At 41.8% G+C, this 23,762-nt stretch overlaps 1 protein-coding gene across 1 annotated transcript in view; it reads right to left on the bottom strand.

The window, feature by feature from the left end:
• The window catches only part of rab5c (RAB5C, member RAS oncogene family), a 67,642-nt gene extending 45,451 nt beyond the window's left edge, over positions 1 to 22,191 (bottom strand). The window contains exon 1 of the mRNA XM_028818424.2: positions 21,985 to 22,191. The gene's annotated coding sequence lies outside the window, so the exon portion shown is untranslated. The remainder of the gene's footprint in view (positions 1 to 21,984) is intronic.
• Between the last annotated feature and the right edge of the window lie 1,571 nt (positions 22,192 to 23,762).

Here is a 23,762-nt window from a genome sequence, read left to right on the forward strand (position 1 = left end):
TTACGGGTTTCGAACCGGCAACCTTCTGATTGCCAGTGCAGATCCCTAGCCTCAGAGCCACCACTCCGCCTAACATTTTTTCCCCAGCGGGGAATCGAACTCGGGTCTCTGAGGCACGGCAAGTCTGCTGCACGCTGAGTCAGCAAATCTTACCGGTACGCCACGGAAGCTCTAGTGTTGCTACAGTATGTTGTTCATGTCATCCACCCATCTGTCTTAACCACTTCAAAGCAAAACCAAGGTCCTAGTGAGATGCCACTAATTCACAGGACATGGACGCCAGTGTAAAGTCACCAACTGATAGGAAAACAGAATGAAGTGCAGAGTAGTGATGGGTCGTTCTTGAACGATTCGTTCATTTTGAACGAATCTTTAATGTGACTCGGGAAGAACGAGTCGTCTCGTGGGAGTGATTCGTTCAGTCGCGCATGTGCATTTGCGCAACTTTCTATAGTTTTTTCGAGTTTTCGGGTTTTTCGAGTCGTTTGTTCATCACGTGACAGCCCCATAAGCTTAACCAACTCAGTCTGAGCCGGAAAGAGAATTGATTAGTTCATCTCTCGAGTCTTCGGGTTTGAGTCATTCGTTCATCACGTGACAGCCCCATAAGCTTAACCTATGCAGTCTGAGCCGGAAAGAGAATTGATTAGTTCATTCCTCGAGTCTTTCGAGTCGTTCGTTCTTTTGTCACGTGACCACTTACTGGGTCAGTAGTAGCGAATCATAGACTAAAGACCCAGGTAAACAATGAATTAATATTTTCTGTTTCTTATAGCATTATAGCTTTGTCTTGTTTGTAGTGTGATCAACATTTGTGTAAGCAGTAGATGTGTTAGGGATGTAACAGGTACATTTTAATTATATTTTGCTAAAATGAACGAAATGACTCGAAAAAAGATTCGTTCATTTTGCTGAACGAGACTCAAAGGTCCGAGTCGGTAAAATGATCCGAACTTCCCATCACTAGTGCAGAGTCCAAACAAGAAAGTGACCATCCAATGTGCACAGGCAGGAAGCGCTGTAATAACCCAGCATCACGCTGGCCTTTTAAATGTCCAGATAGCGTGAGGCGACAGCCTGATTGTTCACCTTGTTAAAAAGACTGAGGTGTCCTATCTAATTCAAAACATTCTACGGTGAAATTACAAAATATTCAATGAGCAAAAACATATTAATCTCAAAAAACATCTGTCTTGTATTTCATCAACTCCACCTGTGGGGAAACATCTGCAACTAATATAATTCACAATGTGGGGAAACATTTGCAGCTAATCTAGTTTACAATATCAATTAAAAAACGGGACAATGAGGTAAAATGGGTTATGTTTGTATTCATCAAATATATATTGTAGGTGAAACGGTGAATACAAGAGTAAAGTACAGCTGAGTAGAAGCATTGGGACAAAGGAATCCAAAGCAAAACAAAGTTAAAAGCCCTACTGGACCATCAATGAATATCTCGGTCTGTATTAAACCCATCCAATTTTTGGGATCCCAGCAGCAAGGTGTGTAAGACAGGAATAAAACCCGGACAAGATGGGACATCAGTCCACCACAGCACGCACTCACACCAAGCCAGCTCAGAATTGCTTATCAACTTGAAAAGCAAGACTGTGTAATGTGGGAGGACCACCTTATTTAATCTCATATACAGGGTGGTGTACATCTGTATCTCTATATCCATCTCTCCTTTATAATAAAAAAAATCTTGGGACAAGACAAAACGTGACTTTCTGAAGAGACTTTTTGGAAGGAAGTCCCACGAGATGGAGACTTTTACCATGAGATTCTTTCAAAAATTCAAAATTCAAAATGCGATCTTGAAGAAAAGTTAAATACAAATATTGTTTTAACTGAAGTTTTAATGTAAAAGTGAAAATAATGCATATGTAATAATTCCCATGAAAATAACAATCTCTTTAAATTGTACATCCGGTAAACCAAACCGGAGGTTGGCGAGCAAAGCGAGCAGGGGGCGGAGCTGCATAGTATATCTGTCTTATATATCTATATCTATCTATATATCTCTACATATATCTCTCTCTCTCTCTCTATCTATCTATATGTGTAAAATCCAACGTCTATCTGCTTTTCACAATAGAACTACTTAACAGATTTAGATCGTTTTTTTTTTTTCCTATAGTTTGCTTGAACATTCCAGCTGATTTTGCAACTTCCCTCATCCCGCTAAGTATTATAGTTCGGTTGCGACACCGATTTATTCATGCAAATCTGAGGGGAGGCGGGACCTCAGGAATACGGTGCTGGGCGGGGCCCTCCTCACTCATGCGCCAGCCTCCGTTCGAATCTCTCTACCTCTAGTTATGTGTTGGAGCGTACCCTGCCAATGCTTAGCTAGCAATACCCATTTGTTCAGCAGACATCATCATCTAGGGAATGTTAAAGAGTAACGTTTGACGTTTTTGAGAGAGAGATTAGAGCTACGTGAGTTTTAGAGGGTAGCTGCTGATTGGCAGAGATATCACGGCCCCATGCTCTCTCCCCACGATGCAGGGGACGCTCTCCCGTCAGAACTGAACACGCTCAGATACAGTGGCAATGTTTGACGTTGGAGCATACCTACCTTCTGCTTGGCCAGAGATACCTTGCCAACTTTTTACATTTTTGGCAAAGAGATCACAGCTACATTCATGCCCCTGATAGCAAAACCAAAAGTATTATATATCAAGAGGTCCTCGGATAAGAAAGCTATCAACATAAATTCTTCTTTATACAAATTATTTCATTTTTTTTGAGAGATGAGGGGTATGTACTGAAAAGAATGTTAAGGATGGAACCAGCAGGCAAAGAAGTAAAGAAGAAGGCCAATGAGGAGGTTTTATGGATGTGGTGAGGGAGGACGTGAAGGTAAGTCAGTGTGGCAGAAAATGACGTGAAAAACAGGGACAAATGGAGACGAGTGATCCGCTGTGGTGACCATTAAATGGGACCAGCCGAAAAAATAAGGAGAAAAAGATTTTTATAAATTAAAAACAGACGCAACCTAAACTCCAGTCCCTGTGGGATCCCATCATCTTAACCTGCTTACCCAGAGCAGGCCTGAGGGGCACCTGGAGTGTATTCCAGCAAACAACAGGCACAAGGCAGGAACAATGCCTGGACAGGGTGGCAGTCCAATGCAGGGTAAACACACACACACACACACACACACACACAAGCAGCCAATCTAGCAACATGTTACCTGCATGTCTTTCGATTGGTGGAGATAACCCACATGGCCATGGAGAGAACATGCAAATTCACACAAGGTGCACCCTGGGACTTGAACCACGGTCTCCTCCTTCTTGAAAGGCAGCAATACTACCACTGCACCATTGGACAGCCTACTTCTAAAATCTCAACTTGGGGGAAAAAGAAATGAATAAAAAAAAAAAAATTACACAATTCTAACTTCAGTTATTGTGATTAGCACCCTGGGCCTTGAACCCTGGCTGCTAGTAGCTTAGGTTCTGCATTCATTGATATGTCAGCAAGGCTGTGCACTGAAAGACATCACTTCTTTTACGTTAACCCGCCCCAGATACTTCATAAGGTGTAGCTTCCCTTCAACGTAGCAGTCAGAAAAATGCAGATGTCCCCGATTCTTACAAAAGGGTAAAACAATTGGGTCAAGTGAATTAGTCACACCACCGCATCGTTTCGGAGCGTGTCCGCTTGAGGCCAGTCTGGCTTTTCAGAAAGGACACCCTGTACTCATTCCATGGCAGCCTGAAGCTGGTCTGGACGAGATTTCCAAGCTAGGCCTTCACAACACATCTACTGTGAAGCGTCTCTGGAATGTTATCTTGAAGGGAAGATTAAGACGGTCAAGGGCTTGACTGTTGGTTGACAAATATGACGAAAGAATGAAAAGCAGAGCTTAAAAAACAAAACAAAATGTGGGGGTGGGGTGGGGGATTGGGATGGCTCATGAATCAAAATTTAAATGGCATAAAAAAAAAAAATCTGATTCACATTATAAGAAATGAGAAGCAAAGTGGAAATCAGCTACCAGTCAGATTAAAAACGGTCCACTTCACCTCCAGCTTGTCCTTCATGTCGACTTTGGGTTCTGAAAACCTAATGGGACATGCGATCCCAGGCAGACGATCCCTCCAGAGTGTCCTGGGTGGTCTTCTAGTCCAATGGTTCTCATGTCTAGTCACTGGGGCTGGCTGCCTGTGGCTGCTGGTATTCCCCCCAACCAACTTCTGCATTTAACTGGACTCCAACTATAAGTAAGCATTCTGTCAATTCTCAGTTTACAGTTGTTATTTTTAATGATTAATTTTCTTTTGGTATCAAGTCAGAAAATTACAAACAGGAAAGGCTCAATATTTACAAAATGAAGGAAATGTGTGCGTGTTTGATGAATATGAATTCACCAAGCTTTGTCAGCAGACACACCACCTGCACCGCACACCAGGTAATAAACCTGAAGCTAACCCTGTTCAGGTAGCCGGCTAGTACTTGAGTGGGAGACCATCCAGATAAAGCTTTGGTTGCAGCTGGAAGAGGTGTCGGTGAGGCCAGCAGGGGGTGCTTACCCCAAGGTCCACATGTAGATCCCAATGCCCCAGTACAGTGATGGGGAGACTCTGCTGCAAAAATGACACCATCCTTCAGATGAGATGTAAAACCGACGTCCTGACTCTGTGTGCTCATTAAAAATTCACAGGTAATCCTTCATAAAGTGTGGGGGGTCTAAATGATCCATCATGGCATGGACACTCTGGCCGACTAATCTCTAAATTGACCACATTCTGTCTCGTACCTTTCTGTGTTAAACAGTCGGATTACTTTTTAAAGTAACATGTAGCCTAGTCTGACGGAGGCCCAGGTGTAATTATCAAATGAGATCACACATCTGGAGGAAAATCCAGTAAAAAGTGTGAGGTGAACAGCAGCAAAAATCAGGTTCTGTAAAGACACGGCGCAATGGGACTTCTTTCTAAAACATCTTCAGTCCATGCATTTTAAACCACCGCCAGGGTTTAAATGACTAAACAAATGACTTGACGGCGAGAGAAAATAAAAAGCTGAAACTGACGTTTATCCGTCAATAATTCATTTGTACGTTGTAATGAGCACTGCGACAGAACAGGCCGACACACACGTAGACCACCGCAGCTACTGGGCTCCACGCATTTGAGAAGTGCTTCTTTTTGCTATAACATCTTTGTGTCATTTTAATTATTGCATCACTAGGTGACATAACAGCAAACACAGTTTAGGTAAACACCGGGGACTACAGATATACGAAGTGTTAAAATGCTGCGGTTGTTTTGTCATGACTTGTTTGCATTTTCAATTAGTAATCTTAAATTTGAGTTATTTGGTTAGGTAATCAGAAGCTGGGTGCCTGTGCGGCCTTGACTGTGCTTATTTCTCCTGGTGGTGTTAGGCAGATTTGAGCACTGAAATTTGCATCTCCTGTGGCTCTTCGCTATCCGCTCTCTTAACGGCAGTACTTTTGATGGGGTGTGACACACCGTTTTCTTCAAATGCATACTTTGCTGTTCATACCACCATCAATTCTTTTAAACACACATCGATTCTGACACTGAACAACAGAGGGCACACACAGTGCCTGTGACAACATGTCGTTCACGTGAAGCACTCGTCCATTGATGCCACTGAATGCCAGAGAGGTTTTTCCTTTGCATCAGGTTATGTTTAAGACGTGCAAATGTGCTGCTATATACGCAACACACATTTATATGTCTAATAGGATTTTTTTGCAAGACATTTCGACTGTAGACGGTTCCTAGTAAACAGAAGCTTGCTGTTGGTTGGACCAGGTTAAAGTGAGCACCTCTGATCTATGCAGTTCAAAATCCCCGCCCCTACTTTGAGCACCGCCTTCACGAGGTGTTGGGATTGGTTTAGAAATGTGACACTCCCAATTGAGATGCCCAATTGTTCCCACCCAGTTTTAAGCATGGATATCTCCAGACGTGTGTGTGTGTGTGTGTGTGTGTGTATGTGATTATCTATATATCTATATATATCTATATATAATTTTTTTTTGATATGTCTGGCTTCAGCGAGACTACGAGTAGCCTAACATAAAAATTATGCGAATTATTCCAGCAGCACTGGGTGTACGGCAAGAAGCACACTTACAGGTACACTATATTGCCAAAAGCATTGGGACACCTGCCTTTACACAGACATGAACTTTATTGACATCCCCTTCTTAATACATAGGCTTTAATGTGGAGTTGGCCCACCCTTTGAAGTTAGAACAGCTTAGGAGTGTGTTTATAGGAATTTGTGAGGTCAGGCACTGATGTTGGACAAGAAGGCCTGGCTTGCTCACCATCTCCGCTCGAATTCATCCCAAAGGTGTTCCGTCGGGTTGAGGTCAGGGCTCTGTGCAGCCACAAAAAACTCACTCATCCATTTCTTTATAGACCTTGCTTTGTGCACTGGTGCTCAGTCATGTTGTCATCCTCAAACTGTTTCCACAAAGTTGGGAGCATGAAATTGTCCAAAATGGCTTTGTATGCTGAAGCATTAAGAGTTCCTTTCAATGGAACGAAGGGGCCGAGCCCAACCCCTGTAAAACAACCCCACACCATAATCCCCCCTCCATCAAACTTTCCACTTGGCACAATGCAGTCAGGCAAGTCCCGTTCTCCTGGTCAGACTCGTCCATCGGACTGTGTGATTCGTCACTCCAGAGGACACGTCTGCACTGCTCTCGAGTCCAGTGGCGTGCGGTGGGCTTTACACAACTGCATCCGACACTTTGCATTGCACTTGGTGATGTCAGGCTTGGCTGCAGCTGCTCGGCCACGGAGAACCATTCCATGAAGCTCTCTACGCTGCACTGTTCTTGAGCTTTTGGAGGTCTGTAGCTATCGACTGCAAAAAGTTGGTGACTTCTGCCCACCTCAGCATGCGCTGTCCCTGCTCTCTGTGATTTGACGCGGCCTACCACTTTGTGGCTGAGTTGCTGTTGACCCCAATTGCTTCCACTTTGTTATAATACTACTAACAGTTGACCGTGGAATATTTAGTAGTGAGGAAATTTCAAGAATGGACTTATTGCATAGGTGGCATCCTATCACAGTACTATGCTTGAATTCACTAAGTTCCTGAGAGCGACAGGGCGGAGTGGTGGCTCTGAGGCTGGGGATCTGCACTGGCAATCGGAAGGCTGCCAGTTGGAATTCCGCAAATGCCAAAAGTGACTCTACTTCGTTGCAATTGCTCCGTCCTGGGTATCACATTAATCTGCATCCAACTTTCAGGGAAAACCTGGGGAGTTGTTGGCAGGAAAACCTCAAACTGGTTCCTTTCCATCTGAACTAGTGTGGTGTAGAGGTGTCACCTGTTGCATGGCTGCACTCGGGTCCTAACCTGAGAGTGACCCATTCTTTCACAAATGTTTGGAGAAGCCATCTGCATGCCTAGGTGCTCAATTTTATACAACATTAATTGAAAAATTTTGGGGGGTTCGGAGTCCCGATACTTTTGCCAATACAGCGTATGTCAGTCCTTTGCAGGGCTCAGTCGCACAGCCAAACATATAAGAGTGTGCTGTGTGGAATCTGGCAACAGAAACCTATAAAAGAGCATCAATTTGACTAAACACTTATAAAACACAAGAAAATGATCACAGGTGTCACGCTTAATTCACGCCAGTCGATGACGTTTAAATCTTATTTTCACAGTTTAACGCCGTCGGAGCGTTTTGCCAAAGAAGACTACTTGTGCATGTAAACGCAGATTATGAAGACGCCAGGTTTCTGCCTTAACCTAGTTACTCACCTTAACCCGATTGTGTGTCTGCACGTAAACGAAATGACCTGTTGAACCTTCTCTCACCACTTTTGCACAAATACCCCATATGTACAGGGGAAGACATACGTTATGTTTTGTTCCAAAACTTAACCAGTGCAGCACCAGACAAGGCTGTGGAGTCGGAGACCATTTTGGGTACCTGAAGTCGGGGTCAGAGTCAGCAAAAATGTACCTACTCTGACTCCTAATAAATTTAAATTCTCAAATGTCCCATTTCACAAACAATAGTCATAATGAAGTACTTCTCTGATGTAAGAATAAAGCCCAGTGCATAGTTGTGTTACTACGAGTGTGAAGTTCAGATGAGCTGTTCTACAACCTGACATTCACATATTGTAATCTGGATTATGGTACATTACAAAAAGTGTTTTCATTTTACTTCAGATATAATGTGTTTAACAAGTTCATTTGAGTATAAACAAGTGTAATGGTGTAGGTGGAGGTGTGTGCTATGGCCTGATGTGTGTTCAGGGGCTCTTTTCTTTTGTTTAAATTGGCCAATAAGGCAGAGAGTCAGCTTCCTAGCCAGTGGTTCTGTTGTTAAATGACGTGAATGTTGCATTCCTTCAATCAACATGGAGAATACATTAGCATATTAAGTACAGAGGAGTCCGAGTCAGAAGTACCAGAAACTAAGGAGTCGGAGTCGAAGGATTTATCTACCGACTCCACAGTCCCTTTTTTTTTTTTTTTTTTTTTTAATTTCGGGCCACTATCAAATTAAATTTCCTCGAACTTTTCATAAATCTCATTGCTAAAAAAAATAATTAAAAAAAAAGGCACAACTAAGACAAGTAAAACTTTGCGACACCAAGCAGAGTACCAGCATTATAAAAACTGCAAAGCGTGCAGATTTAGTTTTCACTCATTCAGCTCATGAACAAATAGGACCTGCCATCAGCTTTACGTCAAAGATATTGCACAAAAAAAAGGGAACAGGAGAGTTATTAGGAGTACAGAGTGTTGCACGGGTACGGGCCCGCTCACAAAAAAAAAAAACAAAAAAAAACAAAAAAAAAACACCCACGGCCTTGACAATCCTGACAGCAACCAGAGTCGCAGCCTTTTCATCACACACAACAGAATCTGCAGATGTCACCCGTACCTACGTAAACACTGTGACTACCTTCATGTCAGCACAAAAACTGCTTGTTTCAGAGTACAGGAACACAGAATGAAGAACTTCAAGTGACTGCCACTCTAGCAAAGCTTCTGCTGAATCGCACATTTTTCCCAGAAATTTGTTCACAGACTACGACTGGCCGCCAGCCAGAGTTCCTCCACTTCCCATCGGACCTCCTGACCTTCATCACTCCACTATACCCCAACTACGCTGTCGCTGGTTCCTGACTTTTGGCCTCCTGACCTTCACTGGTCACTTTATCCAGAGCACCTGCCCCATATCTTTCAATTCTACAACTGGGGCGCTGCTGGTAATTTATTTCGGATGGATAATAAAAGACCATGAGTCATTAATTCTGACTATTATCAATCAGCCGTCATAAATTATATTTCTGGAGGGGGTTTAAAACCAAAATCCCCGATTATGCCAATGTTTTCAACACTTTGTAAGCTCTCGACTCCCTCTTGTTCACCATTACTGATGCCGACTTCCACTTCTCCTGTCCCTCGCTGTGCTACTTTCCTTCACGGTCACACTTGACTTCCGTTTCTCTATGCTCTCACTGGCTGCTTTCTATCCCAATCTATATATATATCTATAGATATATATATATATCTATAGATATATATATATATATTCTATATATCTATATATATATATATATCTATAGATATCTATATATATATATATATCTATAGATATCTATATATATATATATATATATATATTATCTATCTATCTATCGATATATCTATCTATCTATATATATATATATATATCTAGATATCTATATATATATATATATATAGATATCTATATAGATATCTATATATATAGTATCTATATATCTATCTATATATATATATATCTATATATCTATCTATCTATATATATATATCTATATAGATATCTATATATATATCTATCTATCTATCTATAGATATCTCTATATATATATCTATAGATCTATCTATATATATATATATATATATATATATATATTATATATATATATATATTTATTATATATCTATATATATATCTATCTTTATATATAATATATAGATATCTATATATCTATCTATCTATATATATATTTATATTATATATATAGATATCTATATATATATAGATATATATCTATATATATATCTATATATATATCTATATATCTATCTATCTATATATCTATAGATATATATATATCTATATATCTATTATATATATATATAATCTATATATTATATATATATATATATTATATATATATCTATATCTATATCTATATCTATATCTATATATTATATATTAATATATATTATATATATATAGTATCTATATATCTATCTAGATATATCTATATATAGATATCTATTTATATATATCTATATATATATAGATATTTATATATTATATATATATATTATATTATATATCTATATATTATCTATCTATATATCTATCTATAATCTATATCTATATATCTATCTATCTATTATATATTATTTATATATATTATATCTATATATCTATATCTATATATATCTAATATATATATATCTATTATATATATATATATATATATTATATATATATTATATATATAAATTCACTAAGTCCATGGCAAACAAGACGCATGCAAGACAGCCATGCCCGCCAATTCACAGAGCCCCGCCCACCAACAATTCACTAAACAGCCGACCATGGCGCGAGAGCGAAAGCATTTGCCAAGAATGTGTTCATTAATCAAGAACGAAAGTCGGAGGTTCAAAAGAAGATCACATACCGTCGTACTTCTGACCATACACGATGCCAACTGGCAATCTGGCGGCGTTATTCCCATGACCCACCGGGCAGCCAACCGGGTAACACCAAAGTCTTTGGCTTCTGGGGGGAGTATGGTTGCAAAGCTGAAACTGAAAGGAATTGACGGAAAGGCACCACCAGGTGTGGAGCCTGTGGCTTAATTTGACTCAACATGGGAAACCTCACCCGGCCCGAACGTGGCTCACAGGTGCATGCAACTGAGGCGGTGTGTGGAAAATGAACAGTCAACGTGACTCACAAGTGCATGTGGACTGTACACAGACGAAAGCAATTCAGGTGAGGAGTTGGGGGGCGGACACATGAGCAGGCAGTGAGTACTGAACGATGACTAAGAAATCAGCAGACTAGAATGGCGGGGGCGGAATGGGCGTCAGACGATCGAACTTGCCTATCTAGAGGATGTAAATGTCCTAACACGGGTTCCGTAGGTGAACCTGCGGAAGGATCATTACCGGTTGTGCCGACCTGTCGTTGGACGGTTAGGACCCGAAACCTCTCGGGCCCGCTTCCCCGCCCCCTCTCCAGAGTTCCATCTTTGCATTCAGTTACAGTCGTATCCTCAAACCCACCCCATTTAGACAACTGTGTCTTTCAGGAAGTGTTCACCCATCAATACATAATTATGTGGCGTATGCTACGCCGCGGGTTGGCTAGTTCCTCCTAATGTTCATGTCCCTTCTTTCTGAGCTAAAATCTCCACAATGCCATTGCCTGCCCTCCCACTATTTTCTTGGGATACCCCTCAGGTGTTTTCTACTAAAAAAGCTTCTCACCTTTACAGGCCCGAGTTACCTTTTCACATCACTTCAGGTCCCCAACCATCTATTCATCCATTGTGTCCTACTTCACTGGTTCCTCGAGACCACACATAACTTCATTCTCTAAAAATGTCCCAGAGCCCACTCACTGATCAGGCCTGTATTCCTCTAACATTCAGGCTCACTGGCCGTGGCCAAGGACTTCCATCTCTCCATTTCTTCACTGACTGTTATTTTGGAATCCCTCTTAGAGAAGACACCATTCAGCCCTTCAAGCTCATTTGTTTAGCTAATAGATAGACATCCAAACACTTCTCAAAATTGACCATGATTTTTGCTTCAACTCCATGTATCACTAGTTCATGGGCTCATAACATCTATTCCACTTATTCGGCGGACTTGTAGCAAAGCCCCCAACCCCCAATTTCCACAGGGGAACAGGACTTCAAACTTACAAGTCAATCATGGACACCCAACTGCTTTTTTCCCCAACATTAAGGCCCACTGATGGCTACCATGTGATTTCTTAATGCCCTCTTTACATGCATTAGACTTCCATCCCTTCATTTCCTCATGGACCGTTTTTTTTATCCCACTTAAAACATAAAAAACTTGACAAACAAGAGGAAACCATTCGGTTCATCAAGCTCGTTTGTTTACCTCAGCATTTCTCAACTTTTATGGTCTTGAGACCCAATTTTAACTTATTAAAAATATTCACAAATTGTTAGAGGGGGAGGTTATTTCCCCCCCTCAGTGAATCCTAGCACGAATGTAACAGTGACACTACCACCCTCTTGGTGAAACAAGCAGGAATATAAAAGCATGTGTGCCAGAATTGGTGAATCCTTTGCGTGTGGGACAAGACGGGTAGGGGACGGGGTCTTACGATCCTGGATGTAAGAAACCGTTTGGGCTCCTTGATGAATCAAGAGTGAAAATGATATCGGCTGGGGGTTTGCCATGTTGGGGTTTAGAGGAGGGTGGGCTGGTCCAACTACAGTTGTGCTTGAAAGTTTGTGAACCCTTTAGAATTTTCTATATTTCTGCATAAAATATGACCTAAAACATCATCAGACTTTCACTCAAGTCCTAAAAGTAGATAAAGAGAAACCAGTTAAACAAATGAGACAAAAATATTATACTTGGTCATTTATTTATTAAGGAAAAAATGATTGAATATTACATATTTGTGATTGGCAAAAGTATGTGAACCTCTAGGATTAGCAGTTAGTTTGAAGATGAATTTCGAGTCAGGTGGGATGACAATCAGGTGTGAGTGGGCACCCTGTGTTATTTAAAGAACAGAGATCTATCAAAGTCTGCTCTTCACAACACACATTTGTGGAAGTGTATCATGGCACGAACAAAGGAGATTTCTGAGGACCTCAGAAAAAAAACCATCTCTAAAGAGTTTGGACTCCACCAATCCACAGTCGGACAGATTGGGTACAAATGGAGGAAATTCAAGACCATCGTTATCCTCCCCAGGAGTGGTCGACCAACAAAGATCACTCCAAGAGCAAGGCGTGTAATAGTCGGTGAGGTCACAAAGGACCCCAGGGTAGCTTCTAATCAACTGAAGGCCTCTCTCACATTGGCTAATGTTCAAGTTCATTAGTCCACCATCAGGAGAACACTGAACAACAACGGTGTACATGGCAGGGTTGCAAGGAGAAAGCCATTGCTCTCCAAAAAAAACATTGCTACTCGTCTGCAGTTTGCTAAAGATCACGTGGACAAACCAGAAGGCTATTGGAAGAATGTTTTGTGGACGGATGAGACCAAAATAGAACTTTTTGGTTTAAATGAAAAGCATTATGTTTGGAGAAAGGAAAACACTGCATTCCGGCATAAGAACCTTATCCCATCTGTGAAACATGGTGGTGGTAGTATCATTGTTTGGGCATGTTTTGCTGCATCTGGGCCAGGATGGCTTGCCTTTACTGATGGAACAATGAATTCTGAATTATATCAGAGAATTCTAAAGGAAAATGTCAGGACATCTGTCCATGAACTGAATCTCAAGAGAAGGTGAGTCATGCAGCAAGACAATGACTCTAGGCACACAAGTCGTTCTACCAAAGAATGGATAAAGAAGAATAAAGTTAATGTTTTGGAATAGCCAAGTCAAAGTCCTGACCTTAATCCAATCAAAATGTTGTGGAAGGACCTGAAGCGAGCAGCTAATGTGAGGAAACCCACCAACATCCCAGAGTTGAAGCTGTTCTGTACAGAGGAATGGGCTAAAATTCCTCCAAGCCGGTGTGCAGGACTAATCAACAGTTACCTGAAACGTTTAGTTGCAGTTATTTATGCAAAGGGAGGGTCACACCAGATACTGAAAGCAAAGGTTCACATACTTTTGCCACTCACAAATATGTAATATTCAATCATTTTCCGTAATAAATAAATAAATGACCAAGTATAATATTTTTGTCTCATTTGTTTAACTGGTTTCTTTATCTACTTTTAGGACTTGAGTGAAAATCTGATGATGTTTTAGGTCATATTTATACAGAAGTATAGACAATTCTACAGGATTCACAAAATTCCAAGCACAACTGTATCTAAATCCAGGGTGAATATAAGAGTGGCTTAGGGGCTGGTGAAATGAGTGCAAATGGAGGTGGAGGAATACCGTACACCAATGTCAACCCACTCACACTTCCAATGACAGCAACCTGCAACCTACTGGGTCACGGACTCCCACAAGTGTTTGGGAAACACTGGTTTAGCAGACAATGCACTGTCCAGATACTTCTTAAGCAAGCACAGGTTTGGATGGTGGTGCACCAAGGGGAAGTGCTGGCTCCTCTTCTCTTCTCTCTTTACACGTCCTCTTTAGGCCCTATCATCGAATCCCATGGTTTCTCCTATCAGTACTCTGCTGATGATACACACCTGTACCTGTCATTCCCTCCAAAGGGCCACACAGTATCAGCTAGAATCTCTGCAGGCCTCACTGATATTGCAACCTAGATGAAGGAGCACCATCTTCAGCTCAACCTAGCAAAGACAGACCTTCTTGTTATCCCAGCTTGACCATCTCCTCAGCACCCATATCTGTTCAGCTGGGCTCATTATCACTAACACTCACCAAGTCTGCACACAACTGTGAGGTGGTGTTCAAAGACCAGCGGTTTTTCAGGGACTACATTTCTATGGTCTCTCAGTCTTGTAGATTCACTCAGTCAGATACAATTGGACCTTGATTGTATAGCATATGCAGCACAACTGTTGGCCCAGGCTTCGGTCTTTTCACGTCTGGACCACTGCAACTCACTGTTGGTGGGATGACCAGCATTTGTCAACAAACCAGAGGAGACAATTTAAAATGCAGCAGCACGGCCGAGGAAGACAAATCTTAACTCCTCAGATCCTTGACCATTGTCTAAGGCTGGGGTCACCAACTCCAGTCTCATTCTAACCAATTTCTTAATAAGTGACCTGTTTTTGCTGCTAATTAGCTTCTTTTGAATTCATTTTATTTCACTTGTTTCAGAGTTTATTCCCCGTGAATTTCTTCATTGTTCCTCTGAATTGCTTCATTCCTTTCCTTCAATGGCACCCAAACAGAAATGAAATGTGAAGTGAGGGAGCCAGCAGAAGACCAACTAAGTCAGGGCCTCAAACTCCCACCAATTTCAGTCCAACCAGCTGCTTAATTAGACTGATTCTTGTCGTTAATTAAACTCACTCTTTAATTCCATGGCTTGTTGCTGCTCTCGTGCTGCAATAGCAGACATTTCTCAGATTGTTGATTTTCTCTTTTCTGAGAGCTCTGATAAAATGTTTGGGGGTCCTGAGCAGATCAGCATTCCTGAGACCTTCACCTTTTTTATTGTCAGATATTGTACGATAGACACAGTTTGCTGGTCCGGTTTTGGTTCATTTTATATATCATTATTTTTTGGCCGCTAATTAAAGAAAAAGAAACAATTAAGGAGCCGGAGTCTTCAAGAGCAAATTTAACTAATCAAAATTAATTCAAAAGAAGTCAATTAGCAGCAAAAGCAGGTCATTAATTAACTCTTTCAGGGCGGATGTCGGCTTTTGTCAAAATTCCAGGGCAGAGGACGGTAAATCAGCCGCAAAACTTGCTATTATGTTTTAGTTCGACTCTCTTTGCTAGAAGGAAAGTGAGCTTCGTTGATTTGAACATGAGTGCGTATGCATGAGTAGCGATGCCTCTAAACTGGCATCGACATCTGGCGAGTGACCAAAGTGAGTGCACAAAGCAAAATATTTCATGGACAACGTTTTGCATATTATCGGCTAATTGGACTCTGACTTGTCCGACTCCAATTTTGATGCAAGTGATCTGGAGGTGGAGATAGAAAATGAAAGTGAGGTACCAGCTTCAGCTGATTGCTCCCCAGCTAATCGTGGTGCCGAATGCGCCTGTGTAGCTGATGCGCTTACGGCAACGTTCGCCTGGGAGGACTGCCACTTATGATGACAAGAGGTACAAGTCAGATTGCGTTGCACTGCCATACAAAGACAGCCAGCCCGCCATGGATTCCAACCGGACATTGAGCTGCTCCCCTACACAGGCACCAGAGACCCTGAACAGGCACAACAGCAACACACATTTTACGTTGATTTGCATATGAAACCTTGTCTTACAGGAAAAGTTGCCTGTAAAAAATATTCAGCCTTCAAAGAATTAAGAAAAGGGTTAGGATGAAAACCTGCAGCCACTGGGGCCCTCGAGGACCGGAGTTGGGGACCCCTGGTCTAAGGAGTAGTCAATGGATCACCAACTATATAAACTGCTCAAAAAAATTAAAGGAACACACTGATTTCAAAAGGGGGAGATAATCCTGCTGGATATCATACTGATATGGACTGGTAATGTGTTAGGAATGAAAGGATGCCACATCGTTTGACAGAACTGAAATTTAGCCAACTGCAAAACTAGTGAAAAAAAACAGTCTGAAAAGATGAGGAGGGAAAAATGTCGGTGGCCTCCCTCAACCTGTTAAACCATTCATTCCTGTTTTGGGGGTCATCTCATTGTTGCCCCTCTAGTGTACCAAAACAGCTGAAACTGATTAACACGCCCCTCTGCTACTCAATTGAGCAGATCAATAACCCAGAGGTTTCATGGACTTGATACCATACTCTGATTAAAAAGTATTCCTTTAATTTTTTTCAGCAATACTGTATATAATATCTATTTAAGGAACTTTTGTAAAAAGCCAAATTTCCCCCTAGGGACAAACAAAGTGTTCCTTTCATTTTTTTGAGCAGTGTATACAAACACATGAAGACACTTGAGGTCCTGTGCTCCTACCTCAAAAAAATCAGGTCTGCTAATGAATGGCATCTGATGATGCCACCTATAAATTGTAAATTAACTCCTGGCTGGTGGAACGAGGTGCCCACCCCCCATTTGAGTTGCTTGTATTTTGTTTGGTGAATTTCTGTCTACCACATTACATTTTGTAACTTGCTTGTATTTTGATCTGAGCTTGTCACTTGTGGTGATCAATTCTGCCACCTTGCCCTGTAACACTTATTCCCAACCAGTAGAGACTGATGTTTACTGAAGTATGCAACCTCTTTTGCAAGTTGCTTAGGATAAAAGCGTACGCTATCTTAATCCGGGGTATTCATGAGAAATGTAATGAGGTAGGAGTATATAATAAACAAGATGTATCAGATATTTTAAATATTACAATATGTACTTCATTTTAAGTTTAAATGTTCTCGCTTGTAACAGGAATGTGTCATCTGCCACCCTCTGGTAGAGGTCCACATAGGGCTAGACTGCTAGTCAAAAATCAAAAAATAACCTCATATTCGTAATCACCTGACCTTGAAATAGTTTAAAATGATACATGCTTACGTTTGAAGTTTGTCATTTCTAACATTCTGGGAGTGGCTCTTTGAGTGCGGAGTCCACCGGAAAAGAATCAAACTTTAAAAATATCATCATATTTGTGATCAGCAACCTTAAAACAGCATGAAACAACACTCCACATGCCTCCCCATTTTGAACGTTTTGTGAAAAGGAGCAACACGGACCCCCTCAAATCCCATTAAAGGGTGAACCCCTGAGGTCGGCTGATGTGGCCTACACAACTTCAAGTCCTTCTGATCATTTTTCCTGAATAATAATTATACATTTTATTTATATAGTGCTTTTCCCATGCTCAAGGCACTTACAGAATATAGAAAGAATGGCAGGGTATACAGTATATAGCATTGTACAAACCAGATAAATAAATAAAGATTACGACAGTGAATTCAGAGAAAAAAAGCCTAACAGACAATATGATGGTCTGGCGCACACACATACAGGTTACATGAGCATCTTGACAGAGAAGTAAACTGAGAGAAGGGTAATAACAGGCAGAGTGGTGGCTTTGAGGCTAGAGATCTGCACTGGCAATCGGAAGGTTTGCCGGTTCGAATCCCGTAAATGCCAATAGGGACTTTACTCTGTTGGGCCCTTGAGCAAGACCCTTAACCTGCAATTGCTGAGCGCTTTGAGTAGTGAGAAAAGCGCAATATAAATGCAAAGTATTATTATTATTAATAAACTCAAGTAGAGCTAAAAGCTTTCTGAACAGATGAGTTTTGAGTTGTTTTTTTTTTTTTTTTTTTTAAAAGAATTTGGAGTCAGCTGACCCGATTAATTTCGGTAGGTCATTCCAGAGTATGGGCGCTATACAGCTGAAGGCCTTGTCACCCATGGAGTGTAGATTAGCGTGGGGCACAACAAGATTGCCAGAATCAGAGGACCTTAGTGGGCTGGCAGGCACATACTGATGGAGAAGGTGACACTGATGTAGTTTGGCGTGAGGTTATTTAAGGCTTTGTAGGTTATTAGTAGGATTTTATATTTGATTCTGTAAGACACAGGGAGCCAGTGAAGACGGAGCAGGATGGGTGTGATGTGCTCGCTGCTGCTGGTTTGAGTAAGGACTCTTGCAGCCGAGTTTTGAATAAGCTGGAGCTGAAGACACCAATTGGTTTACTCTGTGTGATCTCCTGCACAAAATATGGTCCAAAAAAGGTTACACAGAGAAAACCAGAAATACAAGGGAACCCTAAAAAGCCTAACATCCTGCATAACTAGACACCAAGATGAGTAAAATGGTATATCAAATGTGGGTTTTACACATACCAGTGAGTAAGGAGGTGCCAGCGAAGTATAAATAAAATAAGAAGTGATTTCAAAGCATTCAGAACTAATTCTTATGAACACAATAAACATAAATGAAGTCCATCAAGATTGTCTGTTTAGCTAACAGTTAAGCTGTCAAGATACATCTGCACCAGCAATTGAAAGGCTGCCATTTTGTGCCCAGTAAAGTGACAGAATGCCCTTGAGCAAGGCCCTTAACCACCTGCAATTGCTCCATCCTGCAATAAGCACTACAAGGAGGTCCTCCAAGTTGCAGAAAAAACTTGGGGGTTGGTGGCAGGATTGGCACTCCAGCCACTGTATAATAAACCTCCCATTGCTCCATTCCATCTGAACTAGATAGATAGATAGATAGATAGATACTTTATTAATCCCAATGGGAAATTCACATACTCCAGCAGCAGCATACTGATAAAGAAAATATTAAAGAGTGATAACAATGCAGGTATAGAGACAGTCAATAACTTTGTATAATGTTAACCCCCCCAGGTGGAACTGAAGAGTCGCATAGTGCGTGGGAGGAACGATCTCCTCAGTCTGTCAGTGGAGCAGGACGGTGACAGCAGTCTGTCGCTGAAGCTGCTCCTCTGTCTGGAGATGATCCTGTTCAGTGGATGCAGTGGATTCTCCATGATTGACAGGAGTCTGCTCAGCGCCCGTCGCTCTGCCACAGATGTCAAACTGTCCAGCTCCGTGCCTACAATAGAGCCTGCCTTCCTCATCAGTTTGTCCAGGCGTGAGGCATCCTTCTTCTTTATGCTGCCTCCCCAGCACACCACCGCGTAGAAAAGGGCGCTCGCCACAACCGTCTGATAGAACATCTGCAGCATCTTATTGCAAATGTTGAAGGACGCCAGCCTTCTAAGGAAGTATAGAATAGTATAGAACTAGTGTGGTGCCGAGGTGTCACCTGTTGCACGGCTGCATTCTGGTCCTAATTTCGGGATCCTGAGGTGTGGTGGGTGCGGCAGTGTGCCATATCAGTGCATGCTCTCTCTCTCTCTCTCTCTCTCTCAAGATACTTCTCAAAGGTTGTCAAGATTTCTGGGTACTTGTGTACTAAACGGACGCGGCAGTGAAACCTCTGCCACGGAGCCCAACACTAGAATGTGTAGGGGGAACCTTATGCCACCTCCCCTTTTCAATTCGGTGCCATGACCTTTGTATCTGTAGTTTGCCATCCCCAGAAATGGATATTTGGACGCTGCCATCAACCGAAGACGACGTAATTCTACAATATTCCAATTTCTGTAAATTTCTATATACAATTGTTTTTTTTATCCCAATAAATGTGTTATGAATTCATCAAAACACTTCTGTTTTCCTTTGTCATGCCATCCGTTTAGTACACAAGTACCGAGTTCTGCTTCAACTCCATGGAGTCAGCAATTCACTGACTCTCGATATTCACCTCACCCCATCTGCAGACCTCTACCAAAGTCCCCAGCTCCTGACTTCAGACTCGCCAGGCCAGTTCCTCACGGACACCACCCACCTGTCCACTCTCTCCCAAAGTCAAGACTCACAGACCGCTCCCCCTAGGACTTCTTATTGTTCTCATTATATGCATTAGTCTTCCTGTCTCTCTATTTCCAGATTGCCTGTTCAATCCATCGAGCTGGTTGGTTTAGTGAATATTTATTAGATAATTCTTAAAGGCCGTCAAGGACTCTGCTTCAGCTCCCCATGTCTCAATAGTTCGCCGACTCCTAACATTCACCTCACCCATTCTGCAGACTTGTAAGCAAAGCCTCCTGGTTAACAACTCTAGACTCACCAGTTCCTCATGGACACTTGACTGGTGTCTCCCAACATTGAGACTGACAGGTTGCTACCCCGTGACTTCTTGATGCCCTCTTCGCATGCATTAGACTTCATTCTCTCCATTTCCACACCATTTTTTTTTTTTTTTTATGAATCCCACTTGGAACATCAGAAACTTGGCAAACAATAGTAAACCATTCAATCCATCAAATTTGTTTGTTTAGCTCAGTGCTTCTAAACTTTTATGTTCTCAAGACCCAGTTACTGAACCCACATGCTGGGGGATCCCCCTTGGTGAGTCGCCAAGTCCCAACTTCAAACTCACCAGTTCCTCATGGACAGCCAACTGGTTTTTGCCAACACTAAGACTCACAGATCGCTACCCTGTGACTTCTTGATGCCCTCATTACATACATCAGACTTCAATCTCTCCATTGCCTCCATTTTTTTTTTTAATCCCTCTTGGAACAAAGAAAGAACATCGGAAACTTGGTAAACGAGAAGATACCATTCGATACATCAAACTTGTTTGTTTAGCTCTGCGCTTCTAAACCTTTATGGTCTCACAACCCAGTTTTAACTTATTAAAGTTACCGACAACCCACATGTTGGGGGATCCACCTTGGTGAGTCGCCAAGTCCCAACTTCAAACTCACCAGTTTCTCCCAACATCAAGACTGACAGACCACTGCCCTGGGACCTCTTATCACTCTCATTCCCTGCATTAGACTTGTACTTCTCCATTGCCTCATTGCTTTGTTGGAATCTCATACATCCCCGAGTCCTGACTAATTCTACACTTGCCATTCTGTAGGCTTCTCACTCCCAGGTTTCTACTGTTCCACTGTCATCAAGCATTTTTCTCCCACGCCTCTCAGTTCTTCAGGAACTCCCGATTGCTTTTTCCCCACCATCCTCAGTCCCCTCCTCACCGACTAGTGTGTGTCCATCTAGTGGCTCCTTCCTTCCTTCCTTCACGGACTGCAGATGTCCTTCTTTCCCACTACCACCCCACCGCCAACGGACTCTCTGTTCCTCGCCGGCCACTTTCTCCTAATCTCGCTCATTCCACGCCTGTCCATTTTCTTTCACGTCCACCCCACACTGGTCACTGGCACTGCAGTTCTCACGGACTCCCAAATTTCCTCCTTTCCAAAAGCCAACTTCATTCCTGTCGGAACTTCAGATCCTCCTAAACGACAGGGATTTCTTTTCGTTCCCTGAAGCTCCTCTGTGGCTACCTTTTCTCCTCGTTATCTTTACCCTCGGATCCCCCGTTCCATCACGTCCATTTTTTTTATCGTAGCCCCTGTACGTATTTGCTAGCCGCTCGTTACCCTGCCCCTCCTTCATTCCTCATTTTAAACTCTCTTCCACAGAAATTCATCTTTCGACTCCACGTTACTGCTTTTCCACAAGTCTCTCTCATCCTACCTGACCATACTCTCTTCGCTTTCTGCGTATCACCCCGTAACAGCCCGGCGGCGGCGGCTACGCCGGTGTACGGCAACTCCGCCAAGTTGGAGAAAGTTAGCACTTACGGAAAGTCGTTGTCCTCCGGAGGCGTCAAACGTGCAGACTGTCTTATTTCGATGTACTCGTTTCTCTGAAAGCCATTAATCAGACACTCGTTACCTTCTGTAAATTTGTTTTCTGGATTTTTGCCCGCTTTTGGTTTCGTTCCCCACAGAAAGCTTCGATCACCCGCGGCTCCAGGCCTACACTTCCGCCTTAAGGCTTCATTTCCGGCATTTCCAACCTCCTGATACAGGCGCTATAACGACGTAATGATCCATTGTCCAATGGAAAAGCGAAAACTGTTTAATCCCCGCCTCCTCAGTCACAACCTGCTTCCTTTTGTGGCATCAAGCAGTTTGGGATTTGTAGTTCTTCCGGGTGCATACCTTTTAATGTGTTACCTGAGCAGAAGCCGGTCACGTCAGTTCTCGGAATTCACTTTATTACGCAGTATGTTCGGAATTGTATTTTAAAAGCCTTGGCGTACTTATGTAAGCACTTGCAAGAATCGTACTTCATTCGACCTCTAGAAACGAAAGCGCAATACGGTAATTATAACGTTGGAAAAAGTTTCTGGTTCAGCTATCTAACTAGCTCTGAGCTAGAATCAACTTTTTAGACGTAAAAATAGGCTATATTTACTTATATATTATGCTTACTTATTTTCTTATTAACCCTCTCCAGCAACGCGCAATCCAGGAATTTAGAATGAATCGGTTAGTTGCAGTTAGTTGCACGGCAATCACGATCGGTTTAGCTGGAGACCGAAGTCCACCCCGGGGGACAAAAGCGGGACCAAACCTGGACGGAAAGCCAGAACACATTTGCCCATTCAACTTCAGTCAGAAATAGTGATCATCATCCGCCCACCCATCAATCCAATTCCTAAGCAGTTCATTCAAGGCAGGGTCACGGGAAACAACTTAATCTGCAGACGATCGCCCAAATTGTTAAGGCATCTTCAAACAATATTTATGCATACAACGTATTTCATATAGTACTTATTTTGCAAAGCAATTAGTATCATCAAACAAGATGAACTGTATGTATTACCTGCAGCAACTAATATATTAAAAGGTAAGCCTTTGGTTAGGAGTTCTGCCAACTACAAAGACTACACAGCGTGATCCACACCTACATGACCTACAGTACATACAGTACAGGCACCGATTACATCTATAATTTACAATTTAATAATCTATCATATAGTGCATTATCTATCTATCTATCTATCTATCTATCTATCTATCTATCTATCTATCTATCTATCTACTATCTATCTATCTATCTGTCACATAGTGCCTTTCATATATCTATTATATAGTGCCTTTCATATCTATCTATCTATCTATTATATAGTGCCTTTTTCACATCTATCTATCTAATAAAATGAATTATTATTATTATTATTATCATCTATCTAATAAAATGTATTATTATCTATCTATCTATCTATCTATCTATCTATCTATCTATCTATCTATCTATCTATCTATCTATCTATCTACTGGTTGTGCTCAACAAGTCTGACATCCCACCTTCTCCTTTATTGTCCTCTTAAAGTCAGTAATAGTCGGCTCACCTTTTCATCCATCAGCAGAGTCTTCACTTATTAGGCTCTTTTCCTACCACAGGAACTTTTTAGAAACTCAAGAACTTTTGTAGAATTCCCATCACATGGACTCGGGCCACTTCTAGTTCCTGATCCTTTTTTTGTAGCTCCTCCTCCTGGCTATGTCTATTTGTTCAACCAGGAATCATCGTGGGTGTGGCTCGGGCGATGAATTGTGCCGATTGGTTG

This window comes from Erpetoichthys calabaricus, chromosome 14 (assembly GCF_900747795.2).
Source record: "Erpetoichthys calabaricus chromosome 14, fErpCal1.3, whole genome shotgun sequence".
NCBI classification, from domain to species: Eukaryota; Metazoa; Chordata; class Cladistia; order Polypteriformes; family Polypteridae; genus Erpetoichthys; species Erpetoichthys calabaricus.